This window comes from Manis pentadactyla, chromosome 1, assembly GCF_030020395.1.
Source record: "Manis pentadactyla isolate mManPen7 chromosome 1, mManPen7.hap1, whole genome shotgun sequence".
Taxonomy (NCBI): domain Eukaryota; kingdom Metazoa; phylum Chordata; class Mammalia; order Pholidota; family Manidae; genus Manis; species Manis pentadactyla.
In genome coordinates, this window is record NC_080019.1 from 185074820 (window position 1) to 185093558 (window position 18739).

Genomic DNA, 18739 nt, shown 5'->3' on the forward strand with positions numbered 1-18739 from the left:
CTGTTCAAGAAAAACCTGGAGAAGTCAGATTCTTGCACCTGCCCCTCTAGGGGAGCTGAGGGCCAATGGGGGAAGATGGGGTGCATCTCAGTTCAGAAGCCCCACAGCCTAGGTCGGCGTGCAGGAGTCAGGACAGGACGCTTTCTGAGCTTGGAAACTGGTGACTCACGCAGAGATCCAGTTCTTCTCCAGACTCATTTTCAGAGTTGATCAAGGTCTCAAATTTTTCCTCTGTCAAATTGTTAGGGAAGATTGAGTCAGATGATGCAGTGTCACCAGGGGCTGGGGAACAGACTCTTTCAGACCTTGCTGCTAGCAGCATGATTTGGTAAGATCTCCAAGGCAGGCACCTTGGCATTACCTGGCCAAAAAAGAGAAAATGCACATGCACTCTGGGAAAGCCATCCCACTTCTAAGATTTAGTCCTGTCAATACTCTACACATACACAAAATGCAGTATTACTAGGATAGTCACTGCAGCATTGTTTGAAACAGAAAGAGAGTAGAAACAACCCAAATGTCTGCCACTACATGACTGGTTGGTAAATGATGACACAGACATACGAAGGAATTCAATGCTGCCATTAAAAATGAGGGTCAGCTCAGTACATTCTGATACAGAATTAGCTCCATGATAACACAAAATGGAAAGAAAAAGTGCACAATACTGTGCATGATATACTATTTGCACAAAGTGTACACTTATGTATGTATAGGCTTGTGTATGCATGACATTCCTCTGGAAGTATCCACAAGAAACTGGTTAACTGCTGCTCTTTTTTAGGGAGGAGAAGAACATCGTGGCTGGAAGACAGGAGAGGAGAGAATCTCTTTGCATTAAATACCCTTTTCTAACTTTCAAGCATGGACTATATTCAAGTATTCATTTTTTTAATATGGGAAAAAAACCCACTTAGCTATAAAAGGCATAATGACTATTACCAGGAATTCTTCTAATATTCTCAGAAGTCCCAGATCAGTCTCAGTGCACTAAAGTCCAAGTATTGGCAGGGATGTTTCTTTCTAGAATCTCTAGGAGAAAATCCAGCTCTTGCCTTTTCCAGTTTGGAGAGGTTGCCTGCATCCCTTGGCACATGACCATCACTCTGACCTCTGCTTCCATGGTCACATCTCCTTTCTGACTCTGACCCTCTAGACTCTTAAAAGGACTGTTGTGATTCCACTGGGCCTCCCAGGATAATCTGAGGTAATTAACAGATTCTAGGGGTTACAACATGGACATTTTGGGGGGCCATTATTCAACCTACCACAGGGAGTATGGAAGGAAACACTTCTGTTTCCTCTTTATTCCTTCCCACCCGTCCTCTAGGAAACAGAAAGAACCCTGGTAAGCACCTGACACTGCCAGCCCCAGCTACCTGCGGGAGGGCTCACTGCATTAGAGGCCACCCACCCCCGCACCACCCAGGCGCCCGTGCTCTTGACCCAGCCCTCCTCCACTTCTCCTCGCTGATGAGCACGGCAGTCAGGTCCACCCGGAAGGCCTGGAGGCCCCCACCCTGGGACAGGACATCTGAGGCCCCACCACATTCCCCTGGCGGTTCACTGGGACCTCTGCATCTCAGCAGGGGCTGAGGCTTTCCCTGGAGAGTGCACTGCATCCCATCTGTGGATGTTTCTGGCAATGCCAGACCCACTGGCCAGAACCTTGGAGGGTAAGAGAGCTAGGATTTAAACAGTGCCACAGGTGTCCCAGTCAGGGACCTTTTTTATAAAATGTTGACCAGTGACCCCTGTATTAATGTTCTTCCTGTGAGCTCTTGGGTTTTAAAACCTTTCTGCCTTCCAAACAATTTACATTTACTAAGAGACCATGTATACAGTCACAGACTAAGACATAATTTCTGTTAAGCTTTTTAAAATACTGAAAAGTAAAAAAATCCTTTCCACGATCAAAGTGTGGGCAAAGGGTTTGTTTGTGTTTATACAGAGGATCAAAGCCTAATTTGGCTACCCAGAAAATGAATTAAGATACGATATGAAGAAGAACTTCCAACATCAACATCCTCTAGAAGAGTCATTCCAGAAGGTGGTCATCAAAAAACTTCAACAAAGATCCTGGCGCTGCTGCAGTTGTAGCTGCATTCATCCCACCAGTTCCTGGACTTGCCATTGGAATGAAGAAGGAGATATCTAAGCTGGCCTGTGCCTACAGTAAAACAATAAATTTGACTGGATCTATACTGTCGGAACTCAACCAAGAATTAGGAGAAGTGCAAGTTGCAGAGCTCCAAAATCTTGCGACTATAGAGTATCTACTGTTAAAAGAACATATGGGATGTGAACAGTTCCCAGGAATGTGTTGTTATAATTTGTCTGATTTTTCTCAAACTATTCAAATTCAGTTAGACAATATCCATCATATCATTGATAAGTTTTCACAAATGCCTAGGGTGCCTAACTGGTTTTCTTGGTTTCACTGGATATGGCTGGTAATTGTAGGTCTGATTTTGTTATGTAGCTGTATTCCTATTATGTTAATGTGTGCACGCAATTTAATTAGTAGTTTAAAACCTATACATGCTTATGTTACTCTACAAGAAGATATGTCGAAGAAATAATCAATCTTCCCATGTTTTCTTCCGTCTGCTACTTCTATAGCTTCTCTTCTTCCTTCCTAATTACAACCCTTTAGTAGAATTCGTGCCTCATATAGAAAATTACCAAGTATCATAATTCTTCCAAGTGGTAAAGATACCTCAAGACAAATGCTGGGCATAGAAGCCACAGGGCATAAATCTGCAAAGAGGTAAAAAGCTAACCTTTTCAAAGAATATTGCTTCTCTCTCACCAACTTTACATTTCCCTGTATGGCCCTGGAAGATGACTGGTTAGCCAGATACAGGTAAGATTCCTCAAGGGAGGAACAACCTAAGACAGGCACAGTCGCAGGGGGGCCATCAGGTGAGAAACTGGGGATCAACAGAGGTGAGGCTTAGAACCTCATCCCCCCTGTTTTGAAAGGAATCTTCTGCATCCGTGGATGTCTTGTTGCCCTTGTCTAGCTTGGATTAATACTTAGTCTATAGGCACAGACCTGATCATCTACATTTGCCCTCTTACAGCACTAAATTATGTTTTCTACCTTTATCTTGCATCTACCTACCACTTCAGCATTTTATTTAAAATAATAATAATAATAATAAGGGAGAAATGTGGGATTCACATATAAATCAAGTATAAAAATCAAATGAATAATCATATTTGACCTGATTGTTTATAGTTCATGATGCGTGATCAAAACCGAAGTTTCTGTGATATGACTGTCCTTGCACTGTTCACCATGTAAGAACTTATTCACTATATAAGAACTTGTTCACCATGTAAGAACCTGTTCATTACGCTTCAGAAGATTGGAGACTGTTGAGAATTAGGCTTGGGGTTGATTAATGATTGTGTATTGAGTCCCCTATACAGAATTTTATTGTTGTTAACAACCATTTGATCAATAAATATGAGAGATGCCCTCTCAAAAAAAAAAAAAAAAAGTCCAGACCATTTGTCACTTGGATAAGAAAATCTAGGGTGAGTGGAGGTTAAAAGGAGGACAAAAATAAATATGGTCCAATTTCAATTAAAAAAAAACAAAACCTTTCCACGTCTAGGAATAAAAGTCTTAACAGTCCAAGAAATCTAAGTTGGAAAACCTGGACACAGAAATAACAGCAGAGACAACAGCAATATCAGTACCAGTGCACAGGACACTGGGCTGAGCGTCAGAGTGCCTGGAGTCCAGTCCCTCTCTGCCATTCACTAGCCATGCAAAGTTGGAAAGTCATTTACCTGCTCATGGCCTCAGTTTTCTTGTCTGAAAATCACAAGCCCCTTCCAGACCCTCTGATTTAAGTGGCTCAGAGTAGGATTCAGAACTGGTATTTTCAAAAGTCCCCCAGAGGATTCCAGTATGAAGCCAGGTTGAGACCACTGGTTGGACAGGATCTAGCTGCCCAGAAAACACCCCCGGCCTGTGTCTGGTTGCTGGGTCCAGCGCACCAAAGGGGAACACCTGGGCCTCTAGGAGAGTGAGGGCAGCTGGGAAGGCAGGTGGGGTGGTCTGGAGGAGCAAAGCAGGCCAAGAAATGCCTAGAGGCTGCAAACATTGGCTCCCAAGGGGCATGGGCCCCCGATGAGGCCATGCAGAAGAGCTCTTGGCACTTCTGACACTGCTCATCAAGTCAACAACAGCCAGAGCCGAATGTGATTTGAAAGCTTCTGAAAGAGACATTGCAAATCAGGGTCACAGCCTGGGCCAGTCAGCAGGCTGCTGCCCACACTTGCCCTGCTCTCGCTCCAACCCTTCTTGAGGGGACATCTCCCCACTGCACTCACCTTGCCTGAACTGAATGATTTTTCCACCAAGTCATACAGAGGCAGCATTTGGGAGCAACATTTGGGAGATATGTCTGGCTTTGGCTGGCTACTAAAACTTCTCCACGAGCTGTTTCTAAACAGGAAAGCAAGAGACTCCCAGCAAGGCTGATTTCTCAGACAATGGGACCCTAGTAGGCCAAGAGGCAAGGGATAGAGGTGTAAGCTGGATGTGAGTTGAGCCGTGTGCTAATGTCTACTAGGGAATAGTGCAGAACTTAAAGGAGGCCAGGATAGGGCAGGATATGTCACCCTAGCTGAGATCATATGACAAGCTGGTGTCCATATCAGAAGGAGATCTAGGAGGAAGCCAAAGGCAAGCTGAATGTAAGAGTCTTCTTTTTCTGGGGACATAAAGGGAACCACTGCATTTCTTCTTTGCCCTGTTACTCATACCCTTTGTTCTATAGAGGATCAAGAGGAACCCCTCGCTTATTCTAATTAGCCATTAGCCACCTGTTTCTCTGACATGTGATGATTTTGTCCTATGATTAGAGTGACCTAGGTATCTAAACCAAAAATTGAGAAACACAGTTTTTTTGTTTCTCCATTGTTTTGGTGGTAGGTTTTTACCATTATTTATGTAATCTATGTAAACAAAAAGATTGCAAGATAGAATACTGAAATTTAACCCATGATGAGAAACCTAGGATTCTAAGATGAAGTTCTGAGACTTTGTGGTGCCATATCATCAAAATTCATTGTGGGGGATGTCAGCAAAAATGATGAACTAAGGATCTCTGAAACCCCTCTCCATAAAAATACTGGCAAAAATTATCAAAATCAATTTTTTCAGAAATATATAAATTAACCAAAGGCTTGCAGCAATCCAAGGTGCACTTACTCAAGAAAAATGGTGAAATCTTGTTACAAACAGCTTTCTGGCATTTTAACTTGCTCTAGCCCCACTCTCAGATCAGCCGAACTCTTGAAAACCAACAGCCCATAATCACAATGAAAACCAGCAGCCTGGCAGCCACAAGAGAGGTCAGAGCAGGGTTGGAACTCCTTCAAAGCTCCATTTCCAGAGAACTTTCATTATTTGACCAGTCTGGTGGGTCCCTGGAAGACCCTGCTAAGAAGGCTGTCTTTATTTGACATGACTCAGACCTCCCTAAGTACAAACAGTGTTTTCTTTAAAGGACATTTGTCAGAAACTATCAGAGACAGTTGTTTAACATCATGGCTGCCTGAGACAGTAGATAAGACTTCAGGCAAACAATAGGCCAACCAAAAAAACTTAAAAGGAAAAGCTGAGGAATGAGTTGTACACAGGAGGCTTTGAAAATTTCTGAAGTATTCTGGGGAATTTAGAAAGCTGCACATTTGAATAGGACTCTGGGCCTTCCCAGACTTGTGTCATGCTCAGGAAAGACCTGAGAAGGCCTTAAGCTTTCAGCTCTGACTGACCTGGAGGACCTGTGCAAGCAGGAAGTAAAGACTAACACAAATTTGTAAACTATTGTCTGAGTGTTGAGAATATGCCCCCAATACACACACAGAGCCCCTTGCAAAGATTAGGAGACATACTGGTTCTATGCACTTAAGGAACCTCTGTCTAATAATTAGCATACCACTAAGCTAAATGGGGCGGACTTTTTGGCTACCTATGAGAAAAAATACAGACTTTACAGAATTAATTCAGATAAGCCAGTAAACAAACAACAACACAACAATGACAAATGCAGGAGAGAGGCAATAATCTGATTCCCAGAGTTGCCACATTATATTATTTTAAAGGTCTGACCTATGACCTAGCAATTCAACTCTTAGGAATATATGCAAGGGAAATAAAAATATATGTTCACTCAAAAATACGTACACAAATGTTCCTAGCAGCCTACTATTTGGTCAAAACCTACTATATGGTCAAAAATAAATAAATAAAAGGAAACAAATAAATGTCCAAAATGGATGAATGGATAAATAAAATGTGATATATAAATACTATGAAATATTACTTGGCAGTAAAAAGTAATGGGGTATTAAAACATGTTACAACATGGATCAACCTTGAAAACATTATGCTAAGCGAAAGAAGCCAGCCACAAAAATGGTGGCTTTAAACATTTGCCTTTCATCCCTCCTACTCTGCATGATATTAGATAATGAGCAGAGATTAGAAAAATGGTCAGGATCCTGGAAATCATCATTTTATCTCATTCAGCATTGATCTATATCATGAGATTATTTCTATTTGAAAACATAATGTAGCCACAGAAAAGGCAATTATCTAAGCTGCCTTAACCTTTACATCCTATGTAAACAATAATAGTTCAGTTTATACAAAGAGCAACAGGTTTCTTTTGATAGGCCAGAGTTTAATTGCTTTCCTGGATAAACTCATTGTTTTCTAAATAAAGGCACAAGTCAATGAATTCAATGAATTCATCTCAGTTCAGTGAGCACTACAGTTTTTGGCTGTGCTAATGACTTATTTAGAGATGCATCACGTTTCTGAATTTTCCTCAGCAGTTGTCTTTAACCAAGGGTCTTGCACATCAATTGTCCCATAATCTTTAGGGCACTGGTGTGGGAAAGAAACAAAAGAAAAAACAAATTAATTGTATTTTATAATTGGTAAAAACCTACCATTTGAGGGCAAAATCGTTATGTGCGTTGATACTGTAATCAAAATGACTGGCAATGGAGAAGGCTTTCAGGCTTACTGGCTTATTTTAAGCTTGAGCACAGAGAATAAAGTGTGTAGCAGCCACATATTTGGTTCTGATCAGAATCACTCAGGTTTTTTCTCTATAATTGCATAACCTTGGCCATAGGTCTGTGCTGCTTTTTATTCTACTATTTTGGGTATTGGGTGCATCTAATCATCCTGCTGGGAGTTCTAACACAGGTCATCTAATTTTGCAGGGACATGGCTCTGATTAAATCACCATGGTATTAAGCACAAACTGAAGTCTCTGGGATTCACAAAAGTCTGCCCTGGACTCAAGCCATCTCTCTACCCTCCTGTCCTGCCACCCTGGCACAGTCTGCCGCTGCCTTGCCCCTGGCTATGGCCACTTGATCCAAGAAAGAAGAACTGGAACTGGGCCAAAATTTAAGAGACAAAATGTGAAGGACATTTTACAAAACACCACCTGTCCAGTATGCCTCAAAACTGTCAAAGTCATCAAAAAGAATGTAAGTCTAAAAAACTCACAGTCTAGAGGTGCCTAAATGTAATGCAGTTCCCTGGATGGCATCTGGGGACAGAAAAAGGACATTGGGTAAAAACCAAGGAAATCTGAATATACTACGGAGTTTAGTTAGAAGAAAGTGTCCTTGTGACAAATGCACCATAGTAGTGTTAACAATAGGGAAACTGGGTATAGGAACACTTTCTAATATTCTTGCACCTTTTTGGGAAATCTGAAACCTCTCTAAAATCAGGAGTTGATTAAAAATACGGAGAGAAAACCACAGAGACCAAATGGGATTGGAGCTGAGTATTCTGGCGCCACCATTCTGTTGCCGAGGTCCTTGGAGCAGCCCTAATTCCTGTCTAGCCTTATGGTGTTTCTCTGATTACACAAACTCTCTCAATGTCCTCCCCATCGTCTTCATATGCTGAAGTTACCAAGGGATGAATTCTGTTGCAACCAAAGGCTTTTACCATCAGGTTCTGTTCTGAGTCCTTAGGAAGGAGGTAGTGGCAGCTCACAATTTTCAAGGCAATGTTTGGGCCATAACACAGTGTTCTATAATTTTCATGCACTTCTTAACCAAACTTTTTAGTAGGCTTGCATGGAGCAGCACATATTTTAGCCCATCCTCTTCTCATAGCATGTGATCTCTACACACTTCTCTACAGAGATGGCCCCATGCCCACGGCAGACATTGCTAACTGATCACAACACTCATTCCCTGAGCATGAATGCAGAGATAGATGGTGGGCGATATTGTATCTTTGTATAGTGACAGTTGGTAACTACACTTATTGTGGTGAGCATTTTGCCATGTATATAATTGTTGAATCACTATGCTGTACACCTGAAATGATGTAATATTGTATATCAGCTATACTTAAGTTAAAAAAAAAAAAGATGCTGGTGGTGTCCTACCCAGGTCCGCTTTGTCGGCAAGTACTTCCGTCTCGCAGCTGCTGTGAGTGCCAGCTGCTAGAGGCTCACAGCTGTCCTCATCTGCAGAGAATCATGCTCAACAAAATGAGAGGTGCCTCACCCCAGGCAGCCTGCAACCAACAGCTAGTGAATAAGGGGCTACTCTTGCCCTGGACTAGTAAGTCCAGCCTTCTTGCCTCAAGGTGGGACCAACTCTGAGGTGTGATTCGTGCACCAGGCCCCCCATGGGATCAGGCTGAAGCTAGGCTGCCGCCAAGACCACTTCCTGATGCAGCTCCTTCCCCTCCATCTGGCTTCCTTCACCCCCTTTTGCCAGAGAGGCTTCCCTCAATGAACTCAGAGCATCTGAATCCATCTCAGGGTCTGTTCGGGGACCCTGAGCTGGGGGCATGTGATGTGGAGTCCTTCTCAAGATGGGGCCTGTCCAGCCACTGGCACACATGAGGAGAAACCTATTTCACATCTCTCCTGGGGGTATAGTGACATAAGAAACAGGGCAAATTATTCCAGCACTAAAGACATCAACAAAGAGGTGAGAAGACTAGATGACCCACTAATATGACCACTGGCCTCTGCAAACCAGAGAAGAGTCTGCAGAGTGGAGAGTGAGCAGCCTTGTGACTTCTTTGTTGAGACACAAGGTTTAGGTATAGTTTGGAGACCTGTCCATCCATATTTCTTCTTCCTCTGGCCACCATGCAGGACAAGTTTTTCTGCAGGAGTGATGTCTGCAGACAAAGTGGGAAAAGGTGAAGTTATAGAGATACAGTCCTTCCTCCAAGAAGCTGTCCTGTCTAACAGAGGAAGGCACTTCTCACTCCCTCTGGATGGCTGTTCTAGTTATAGAGAAGGTTCCCTATCTTAACAGCAGCCCTGCAAGTGGCATCTGGGAATAAAGATGCAGTTGAGCATCTTTATTATTAAATATAATCTTGCTTTTTCCATGCTATTGCTCAACATCAGCTGAGTTTTACAAAAAAAAAAGGAGTGTATGGGATAGGAAATTGGTAAGACTGCTAAAATTCAAACCCAAAATAGTAGTGGAAACAGATAAATCGAAACCGATTTCTCTCAGGCTGAAATGTGGCTTGATGGCATAAATCTTGAGGAGGGTACAAACTCCTGGCACCTTGTTGATTTGTCATCCCTAGAGTGTCATGCTTATCCACTGGGCGCCCAACATGGTTCTAAATTTCCGACGCCGGGAAGTGGGAAAGGGCAGAGGAGGGTGGACCTGCGCTTCCTTTCAAGAAAATGATCTGGATCATATTTCACTCTGGCTCACTTTCCATTGACAAGAGAGTCGGATACACAACCTCACCTATACATGGGAGGCTGCGGAAAGGGGGGTTCAACCTGGGAGTTCAGCTAAACATTGAGTGTTCTATCACTGTGCAAGACAAGAGATGGGTATCTGGGGACAGCTAGTGGAGAGATAAGATGCCAGGAGTACAGGTAATGACCTCAAAGGAATGACACCATCTTAAGGAAACTGGGTTCACTTGAAGGCCTCACACAGTCCACCCAGTGCCTCTGGAAGACTGTTCACCAGATTCTGTCTTCCTCTTGTAGCATCCTGCCCTCTGCCATCCATTTGCTTTGGCCAGTGAAATGTGGACAGAAGTGATCTGTGTTACTTTGGGACAGAAGCTTTAAAGGCCAGCACATGGCTCATGGTCTGTCTCCTCCCTCTGCCACGAGACCAGTGATAGTCTAGACACAGGCTGCCGGATCAGCCTCTGGACTGCAGGTGATGTGAGCAAGGTCAGCTTCCCTGCAATGGGCTTACAGCCCGAGTGAGAGATAAACCCTGATGTTGCTGCAAGACGCTGTGGTGGCCGGCTTGCTGGTGTCATACCAGCATATTCCAGCCAAGCCTGACAGACTCAGTAACACGTCCTCCTGCCAGGGCATCTCCAGTGGAATCTTTGTTCAAACAGTACAGCCTGTTGACCTAAGAATAACGGTACAAATGGCTGCCTTTTATCGAACACTTATAATGGGCTACGCCCTAATAATGGATCATCATTAAACGTCTCTCGAGGCTGATAGTCGATTTATGCTTGGCTCCTAATTCTTTCCCTTTATAACTCATCCTTTCAATGCACACATGTTACTACTATGTTACAGCTCAACCTGATGAATGTTTATAAAACCAGAATCTTTGCAAAATAAGCCCTACCCATAAATATGTTTGTTTTCTAAGTTCAGCTTTTCATAAATGTCAGAACTGTAAAATGATATCCTACTAATTAAGAAAAATGTGATAATATGAATGATTTTGTTAATGTACTACAGACAGACCTTGATTTATTGTGCTTTACTTTATTATGCTTTGCAAATACTGTGTTTTTATGAACACTTGTGACCATCCTGAGTTGAACAAGACTATCAGCACCATCTTTCCAACAGCATCTGCTCACTTCATGTCTGTGCATCACATTTTGGTAATTCTAACAAAATTTCAAATTTTTCATTATTATTATTATATGTGTTACAGTGATCAGCGATCAGTGATCACAACTTGCTAAAAGCTCAGGTGATGGTTAGCATTTTTTAGTATTTTTAAATTAAGGTGTGTGTTTTTTATGCATAATGCTATCGCACACTTAGTAGACTATGTTTACTGTACAAACATAACTTGTATATGCACTGGGGAATCAAAAAATTCATTTGACTCACTTTACTGTGATATTAATTTCTCTTCAGTGGTCTGACACAAAACCCGTGGTGTCTACAAGGACCTGCACTTACCATTAAATGGACAGCTAGGATCCTTTGACTGCAAGCAGGAGAAGACCCAACTAGAAGTAGTTAAAATTATAAGGCTGTCCTTCATTGACTCCTTCAAAAGCAAGGGCAGGGGGGCCCTATGATTGGTTCATTGGCTCTCTGGTGTCATTGACCCAGGAGCCTCCTGTCTGTCTGCTCTGCAGTCCTTACCTCAGTGGTGTCTCTTCTCCCCCTGCTGGTCTGCCACCACCCAAGCACTATATCCACTTATGACAGCATCTGGCAAAAGAAGAGAAGACAAAGTCAGTGTTGTCTCACTTATCACTTTCCTAAAGCAGGAAACCCATTTTCTGAAGCCCCACGTGACCCCCTCCTGTGCCACACAGGCACTTTGCTCACGCCAAGCCACAAGCAAGACTAGGAAGACAACATCCTAGCTCTTTCAGCCCCTGCTGTGGGAATCTGTGTGGCTACATCAGTCAGAAGAAGCTAGGTTGTGCTGCAATAACAAACTCCCCCAAATCTCAATGGCTTACTACGATTCAGTTCACTTTCACACTTTCATAGTGAAAGTCCATGAAGTCTCTCAGGGATCTAGAGTGCACCATTCGTACCGTGAGGCCTCCTCAGTCTGTACAGCTGGGGGAGAGGCGGCTGGAGGGTCATCCATCAGTTCCTCTTTATTTCAATCTGTAAGTCATTTATGTTATTTCCACCTACTCTAATCATACCTTGTCCCATGACCCTGCCTTGCTGCAGCAAGCTGGACAGTATGTACAGGGACAGAAGAATCCCTGTCTCTACCATACTAGCTTTTCCTCATAATCGCCACTCTCTCTGGTTTTCCTGTGCCCCTTCCTCCATAAACTCCAATACTATCACCACTACCCCCTAGTTTAAGTTGTCTCCCCACTCCTCAGATCCCCCGTGGGTCCCCATCCTTCTTGCATCTTAATGAACACAGCACCTCCAGTGACTTCTGCTAAGTCAAAAACATTCTTTTCTCCACCTGCTGCTGCTCTCCAGAAGAGGGAGGGGTGAGTTTGGGGAGCCGTGGACAGAGGAAGGAGGACATTGGGAGTCTCCCATTTCAAGTGCAGTTTGCTTTTCCCTAAAATGTCTAAAGAACCATTCCAACTTCACACTGCGAAAATTGGTCTCCTGAAGAAAACCTGTTTTAGCTCTACACAAGAAATGCAGATTCCTCCTGTTGACACTAATAACAACTTAATAATTTAGTTGGGTTAAAAAAAGATACAATAGTGCAATGAAATCTTAGCAAAATATTAAATACATTTATTTCTGTGCAATGGGATTATGAGTAATTTTAATTTTCTTCTTAACATCCAAATGTAATCCTTTAATAAAAGGGATGGGGGAGGACTATTTTGAATAACTCAAGCTTTTTTTTTACAGTTCCAAGGTATCTCTTTTCTACATTTGCTTTCAGGGTGCTTTCTGGGTGACCAAGAGAAGTTCACTCCCAGCACAAATATCAAGTATAATTATCAGGGATTAGTTTTCTTGTGGGGAGGCAGGAGCCAGGGACAGGGGGAAGGATATTTTACCTGAACTTGATGTTGAAACCATCTATGCAATTTTCGGTTCCCAGAAACAATCCTTCAGCCTGCCTAAAACATCTTCAGAGCCTAGCTGACAGTGATGAGGTTTGACAGAAAATAAAATTCCAATCATTTTTGTCCAGAATTTTTGAGAACAAAGCTGAAGAGAGAAAAGAATCTCCATCACCCCAAGGCTTTCTTGAGCTGACCCCTGTTATTTATGACTCTCACCATGAACAGGTCTCACTGTTTAAAAGGACAGTGCTTTGGAGACTGCTGGCTACAGACTTGAGCCCTCAGCCTTGGGCCACCACCAGTTCCAGCCCCGTTCCTGTCAGAGTGGATGGAGAACAAAATGGATTCCAGTGACAGACAACGTGCTGTGGATGGTGCCTCTCTCGCAAGACTAACTGGACTGGAACAGGTCCCCTCGAGAATGCCCCTGGGCCCTTCTCACCCACTGGGTGTGTTCCCTTTGAGCTCTCCACTCCTCTGAGGCAGGAGGAATGGGGGGATGGAGTTAGACCGTCTCCACTCTGAACAAAAACAGTCGTGGAGTTCTCCCCTGACATCCCAGCTCACCAAGCTCAACGTTTGTTGGCTTTTCTGACCATAACTGGTAATAAAGAGTGTGAACTCAAAAAAAAAAAAAAAACCCTCAGAGTCAGATATGTGTAAGCTGCCTCAGAAGAGAAAGGAGATCTTTAATGGACTGTGAGCCACGGGAGACTCTGAGAATATTCGGGCCACACAGAAGCCACGAGAAAGAAAACAGAATGGGAGAAAGGCTCAGCTGAGTGTCACATTCAGGTTTGGTATTTGCTGCTTCTACAATAAAGCAAGTTCAAACTCGAGCCTTTCCTGGAGTCAAAGTGCAAAAGGTTGGCACATTGACTGCACACCAAGGGCATTTTCCTAGGGAGAAGATATTTAGTGTTCAAAAGAAAAATACACTGTGATTAGACCGAAAGAGGTTATCACATTTCCTGAACTGCAGGCTGCTGTTTCTTCTTGGGACTGTGGAAACCAAAAGAAGTTCTAAACTAAAGAAATGGGAACCTTTGATGTTAGCATCGGGTCTTAGTTGTTGGGAATCATGTAGGAATAATAGGCCCATGTCCTGGGGGGAAGCACTCAGTGATGTCAAAGCCATGGTGCACAAAGGTTCTGGAGACAAGCAGAAGCAACACTGTCCAGTTATGTGATGCTGGGCAAAATCCAGGGATAGAGCCAGTCTCAGTTTCTCCACCTGTAAGAGTAAATAAGACCCGGGTATACAGTGAAAGCTGGCTGCTTCCCTTCTGCTTACAGTGGTACTTCCCTGTCTGTACACAGGTGCCCTCGGCTCTCTGTATACACAAACTGCCACATGCACTGATATCCAAAAGGTTTATTTAAGTCATGGTTTCATTGCTATTTTTTAGCATTAGTTCATTGGGGTTTTTGTTTGTTTGTTTGTTTTTAATAACTTAGTGAAGAAAGTTTGTCAGGTGGTCATTTATCAGTGAACAATACTGCAGAGTCTATTTACACGCCTCCTCCCTGGATTCAAGTATTTGTGGTTTATTTTCCTAGTAGCCACTGTGATCCCCATAACCCAGAAAGTCTCATTCATGGCTCTCTCCTGAGAGACTTGACAGAGGCTGGTTAAATATTTAGAAATTTCTCTTTAAAGAAAGGATCTGAAAATGAGTCCACTCGAGCTGCTGGAATGTGGTCCTCAAAGTGACATTTAAACATCAAGGTTGTAATTAGGCTTTGAGGATTTTTTTGAGGGGCCACGGCGATTTTATAGTTATTACTTTTTTCAAAGTCAGTATAGATGATACTTACCTGTGCATAACTGTCATACACAATTCATGGCTCTGAAGATTAAACATATAACTGAGTGTTCACTTTCAGATTTGAGTGAGTCATTTCTGCTGGTTCTTATGAAAGTAGCACTTCAAATTCTCTACCAACTGAAGAAAACACAACTAGAAGTCCAAATCCACAGCTAGACTCGACAGTTCCAGCAGACACTGCTTTATTCGAGGAAGCGAGATGTCTAGTTGACAGAACCGCTCAAGAAGATAAGAGGGGCAGGCCTCACAGATGGGGCACCAAGGTGGCAACTTAAGGATGATCACTGACTAACAATCCTCCGTCGGCGAGGATGGTATGCTGCAATGGTGTGTTATATCCTGGGAATCTCCCTTTCTTGAGAAGGAAGAAACATGCAGTCCCTGAGAATTTAGAGAGACCCAGAACCAACTTCTCCAGGCTCAGCTGTTAAGACCTGGCTGCCCGAAGCCAAGATGAGAGAAACTGAACCTCAGAGAGGGAACTAGGGATTATTGGGCTGAGCTTCTGACACACCTCCTGACACATAAGAACAGAAGCACATGTCAGCTCTCAATAGCTCAGAGATGTAACAGGGAAAATTTCATTATCCAGAGCACCACTATGAAAAACTGCCTCATTGAGCTATTTCCATGTCCCACAGAGGACTCGAAGAAATTTTGCTCTATTCATCTCTGGACAATTAATTCTTTACCAGAAAAACTCTTCACAGCAGCAGGAAACAGCCTGAGACTGACTAATTTCCCAATATAAGCCATACCCCACTTCAGGATGAAGGATGATAAAGCTTCCTTGGGCTGTCACTTCTCAAATAGCCCTGGGTGTAGACATCCATCATCATTACAAGATGAAAAGTAGAGCCACCTTCCTTATTTGCATTCTTTCATTGAATAAAACAGATATTCTCAGACATAAAAAACACATCCTCATTTTTTCCATGGGATTTAACATAACTATTTCATTTTGATTGAAAAAAAAAAGAATAGGCCATACATACATTTCTTTACCAGAATTATGCTTTAAAAAATGTTTTTTCACCACTGCAGCACAGCAAAATGTCTCTGATCTGCTCCTTATTGGGAAATAGTCCCTCTATGAGCAAAAAGCCTCCCTTAAGTGTAATTTCTTGTGTGTCTTCTTGAATATAGATAGTAGTATTCAGCCAGCCCATTGTTAGCCATTCTAGTTAGCAAAGATTGTTGAGCACCACAGTGTGACAGGCGCTATGCTGGGCTTCTATACAGGAATGTCACAGGGATATGGGATATGACAGCTGCACAGGGGCAGCAAAATACAAAGGTGAGAAGGCAGTTCTGCCTGGTCATGTTTTAAGAGAATTCTTCCAATAAGAGTGTGATTTGAATCTTAACAAATGAACTATTTGTCATTTGTTTACCTCCCCAGGACACATGTAATAATGAACCTTGAAAAACACCAGTGCCAATAGGACCAACTGATTTTTTACAAAGCTGCAAAATCAATTCAGTGGGATAAGGCGGCCTTTTCAGCAGGCAGTGCTGGAGCAATTGGATGTGCATATGTAAAACAGGAAACAAAAAAACCCTTCAGCATGTAAACCTCACACTTTCTACAAAAAATAATTCAAATAGTTCATAAGCCTAAATGAAAAACATAAAACTTTAAACTTCTCATAAGAAAACTCTTTGTGATCTGAAGTTAGGTACAGAGTTCTTAGGACAGCAAACAAGATACAGCTGTTAAATTGGACTTCATCAAAATGTAAAACTTTTGCTCTGTGATAAATACTGCTAAGAGTATGAAAAGAAAAGCTACGTATTGGAAAATCACACACCTGCAAAGAAGGAACTTGTATCTAGAATTTACCAAGTGCTTCCCAAAATCAGCAGTCAGAAAATGAACAGCTCTGTTTTTTAAAAAAGTGAAAAAGCTTAAACATTTTACCAAAAAAGCAATATAGGTAACAAACAAACACATCAAGAGCTCTTCATTTAGTCCCAGGCAAATGCAAACTAGAATGTTCAGAAGGTACCACTGCACACCTATTAGAGTAGCTAAATTAAAAATCTGGCAACAGCAAGTGCTGGTAAGGAGGCAGAGAAAGCCTAAGCATGTCTTATAAAAGTAAACATAAGCTTACCACATGACCATGGCCCAGCAATCCACTCTTAGGCATTTACACAAAAGAAATGCAAGCAGATGTCCAGTCAGAGATTTGTGTGCAAATGCTAATTCTAAGTTTTATTCATAATAGTCAAAAACTGGAAACCACCCAAATGTCCACCATCAGGTGACCGGGTAAACAAGTTGTAGTTTACCCACCAGCAACTTGGGTCAGCACCAGCAGCAGAAAGGAACAAACCATGGACTCCTACAGCAGCATTCGTGACTTGAAAGGCCTCCTGCTGAATGAACAAAAGCCAGATGTCAAAGACTACATACTGCGTGACTCCCTCCACAAAACATTCTAGGAAAGGAGATGTCACAGTGAGAAAAGGAAAAGCAGCAGTTGCCAGGGGCTGGAGGGGAGGGCAGGATGGCCTGCAGCAGGGCTCAGGGGAATTTTTGGGGTGGCAGAAATGTTCTGTAGCATAATTACAGTGGTGGTCACATGACTATATCCATTTGTCAAAACTCATCAAATTGTACCTAAACTTATTTCCCACTAATTTTATTGCATGTAAATTATACCTCAAAAAGGCTGATATTTTAAAAAATCAAAGGGAGGTAAAAACTCATACCTGAGGCCAAGAAATTTGGAAAAGACACAGCAATGGAAAGATTTGCTCTAAGAGATACCAAAATATACTCTAAGGTTATAATGATTTTAAAAGTGTGTTGTGGCACTGCAACACACAACTAGATCACTTGACATAAAGAGTCCAAAATTAGATCAACATACATACTTAGCAAATGATATAGGCAGCAATTTACATTAGTGGGGGAAAAAATGGACTCTTGAAGTAGTGGAATTGAAATCTGGATTCCATTTGGAAAAAGAATCAGCTTAGCTCCATCATTCACACCATTCTCAAAAATTAAATCTTAATTGGCTAATTGATCATTGACCTAGTTGTGAAGGCTCACTCCATTGATTTCATTACTCCATTAAATGTTTAGGAGACCACTTAGCGGGTTACCGTAGGGTCTCACTGTAAACAAGAAGAATTCTACCCAACACCCAGACTGATGGTAGTCACGCCTGCCTTCTCCTGGGGGGGCGCTATTCACCACAGCACACAGATGGAGGCGAGAGAGACGCAAAGTCCCTGCTGGCTCTCATGAGACGCTAGAGGGTGAGCCCCGAGACCCGAAGTGAACAGATGACGGCAGAGCGCTTTAACATCACCCGGTGAGGCGGGAATAGCTACAATTCTGTCTCTTTGTAACAGGAGGAATTTTTCAAAGTCCCTTCAAGGAGCAGAGGGGAGGCTGCAGCTTGGGATGGAGGAAGCCAGGGAAGTATTCCTGGCGGCAGGTTAGCCAAAGGCCTTCTGCAGACAAGGAGGGCTAATGGCTGATACTCCGCGTTAAGCTGTTGGTGTCCTCCAGCGTGAACTCCCCTCCGTCACGTCAAGCCGTTTGTAAAGACTCCTCACGCCCAAATATCTTGCCTGGGTCGTCTTGGGGAAAATGACAGAGTGCAGGAAAAGTTCTTCTCCCCTATTCCTGACACTCCTTTCCTGCACACTTAGCCTAACATGGATGTCACTTAGCATAACGCAGGCCTCTCTCTGGACCCACCCGCAGTGACAACGTTATCGTTTGTTGGAAAGAGTTACCAGGTCACATCCCGCTGCCCTGGCTCCCTCCTGGTCCGTTAGACCCAGCCTGATGGAGATCTGGGACCCACGCCATTTGGTCTGTTCCTCCTGAAGGTCAGATTGACAGGCCTGTGTCTGACCCCATGGTTTCTATTAGGAAACGCATGACTGCGCCTGGGGGCCAACTCTCCTTCCCTTTTTTCGTGTCTTCGGTTACTTCAGGATTCAGGCAAGGAGGACAAGATGTGATTTACTGAGCTCCCCAAACCCCAGCAAGGGGTTCATGTAAAATAAAAGCCTCAAGAGTCATCCAAGTAAACAGCAGACCCAGGGCAGGCTCCTGTGGGAACATTCCAGAACACAGAATTGAGGAAATTTTCCTTCT

The 18739-nt window shown here is 43.0% G+C and overlaps 1 long non-coding RNA gene across 3 annotated transcripts in view; it reads right to left on the reverse strand.

The window, feature by feature from the left end:
- Nucleotides 1-665: 665 nt before the first annotated feature.
- LOC118909619 (uncharacterized) overlaps nt 666-18739 on the reverse strand; it is a 29343-nt gene continuing 11269 nt past the window's right edge. For 2 of the 3 annotated variants that reach the window (XR_008998296.1, XR_008998295.1), the window contains exons 3-5: nt 11418-11486; nt 9029-9202; nt 666-6916 (exon numbers count right to left, since the gene is read on the reverse strand). This is a non-coding gene — a long non-coding RNA (uncharacterized LOC118909619). Of the gene's footprint in view, nt 6917-8453; nt 9203-11417; nt 11487-18739 lie in introns of all 3 variants that reach the window. The other variant, XR_008998297.1, reaches the window with a different exon arrangement.